A 2,792-nucleotide genomic window follows, 5' to 3' on the forward strand; every position below is an offset into this window, starting at 1 on the left:
ACATACCATCAATGTAATGAATCTCAATGTGATGAACTTAAAATTCACATATGAATACAGCTATGAGAGAGTAGATTTCCTTGATCTAAGAATCGAATAAAGGATGGAGCTGTAGAGACATCAACCTTCTTCAAGGAGGTTTACTGCAATAACTACATCCACAACAAGAGCTGTCACCATCCGACCTGGAAGTCGAACATACCTAAGGGGCAACTCCCTAAGAGTCAGAAAAAATTGCTCAAATCCAAACCAATGGAATAAACAGGCAGATATATTGAAACAACGTTTTCTGGAAAGAGGGTACCAAAAAAGACACTCTGGAAGAGAGAATTGACGAAATAAATAAAGTCGATAGAAAGAGCCTTATCAGTTATAAAACAAAACCGGCGAACAATTGGGATGACAACATGATCAATGTACCTATGATAACAGAATACTGTGCAAACAGACATATCATAGAGAGGATCATAAGAAAATACTGGACAACACTGAAAGAGGATGATATCATTGGAGAAAAGTTAATCTCCCAACCCAAATTCATCTACAGAAGAACAAATAATTTAAAAAGTATCCTAGCTCCTAGTATCCCGAAAAATAAAACAAAGAACATCACAGATTACCAAGGAAATACTATTAAAGGTTTCTTTACGTGCCCAAGCTGCAAAGCTTGCAAGAATGGATGTAAGACTAGTATATTCTCATCACATCACAAGAAAGATGAATATAAGATCAAAGACCTTATCAGGTGTCATAAGAATGTAATATACTTAATATCTTGTCCATGTGGTCTTCAGTACATAGGGCAAACATCGAGGGCCCTCAACGACAGAATTAAGGAACATATTCTGTGCATAGAGAAAGGCAATACAGATACCCCACTGTACAAACATTTTGCGACCACACACAAAGGGAATATTAAGGAATTTAGATATTTTGGCATACAAAAAGTCAAGAAGAACTGGAGGGGAGGCAACCATGAGCCAGAGATTATTATATAATGAATCCAGGTGGATCTTTATGCTTGATTGTCTCTATCCTAAAGGTCTAAATCACAAGGAGACTTTAATCCACACACTGTACAAATTTTTATATCTAACTTATTTGTCTGTTGAACGATACAATCTACTTGTGCTAATCTAGTCATATTTTGGAAACTGAACGATCCATGATCCCCCAAAAACAGAGATGAATATCCAACACTACGATATGATAATATTGACTGGACCAAAATAAACCAGTCTTATAGTAGTTTTTAAAAATTTTAATTTTTTTAACCTTTACTAATGGATTAATCGACCCTTGTTATTCACCTGGGCTGACACCTCCCCCTATCCATCATTTTATGATAGAGGAATAAATATAATGGTTTAAGACAGAGGACCAAATACAATGCCTTTTTGAATGCTATTCATTGTGTCTTACCATTTTTTCTTTTTTTCTTTTTCCTTTGTATTTTAATACTCTATTTTAATTGCTATGTGATTAATAAATTAAGCACACTGTCTGGGCTACACATTTCAGAATCCAATACAGTTCTTTAGCATAGGGACTTCATAAAATAGAACCTTGATATGTGAACAACAACATTGACACTCTGATATTATGTCTATGAAAGACTAGGATACTTAGAACATTATGAGCATAGGCTCAATACAGTACAAAACTGATCTCTTCATGTACGAAAGACCACTGATCTCTAAATATCTATACCTATACAGATCTTACAATCACTTGATTAGACCATTGAGTTCCTATCATGGCATCCCTATGTTTCTGAACACTTGATTGCCGAACTAATGGCACAAACAGTTAGACTTATAAACTGCCTTTGCAGTTGTCCCACATACTATTTAGAAGCCACTGCCATTTTAACATAAGAGTTACTATCAAGTTTATATTAGTAATTCCCCTTTGACTAACACAATAGCTACCATAGAAAGAAATGTGAGCATCTTCAAATATGTTATGTAATTCGCCACTTGTTGGACATTAAGATATGAGATACCTTTGACATAAAAATATACACATTTTCATTAACTTTTTTTTTACCCATCTTTATATTTATTTGTTTTATTCACATATAAATACAAGTGATCACAATTCACATAGACACATATGAGTACAGCCTCTAGAAACATGGTGGTTTATCATACATTCCAAAAGAAGATAAATTATTAGCTTGCAATGTGGACACTTGTTGACACAAGAATATCCAAACTGCAAAACATCTGGCTATCGTCAAATTAGAAATGCCCTGATATGCTGCTCATGCAATGACACACACCCTAACATACAATTATCAACATCAGATTACACAAGACGTAATGTCACATCCGGATATGGCCTAAACCGGAAGTTATAAGAGAAGGTGTATAACCCTTTAAAGGCCCCCGGAAACAAAATTGGGGATACACACACTATAAACCCGGTTATAGCAAACCGGAAGTGACGAAGTACAGAGTGAACCTCATTAGAGGCCCTGACCAACCCGGAAGTATTACATAAGGCATAAACATATGGCGATTAACAAATTAGCAGATCTAAAACGGACAAATCTCTGACATAAGCAATATACATATACCAATAGGTCCCAATATATAAACAGGCGACAGACAACGTAACGCTACAACCGGAAGTCATCAAGAGAAGGTGTGTTAACATAAAAAGGCTCCGGAACCAAAATAGGGGATACACATATAGACACAATTGGTTTTAAACCGGAAGTGACAAAGTACAGCCTGAACTCACTAGAGGCCCCTGAATAACCTGGAAGTATAAAAAGAGAGAGAGAT

This window comes from Bombina bombina, chromosome 7 (genome assembly GCF_027579735.1).
Source record: "Bombina bombina isolate aBomBom1 chromosome 7, aBomBom1.pri, whole genome shotgun sequence".
Taxonomy (NCBI): Eukaryota; Metazoa; Chordata; class Amphibia; order Anura; family Bombinatoridae; genus Bombina; species Bombina bombina.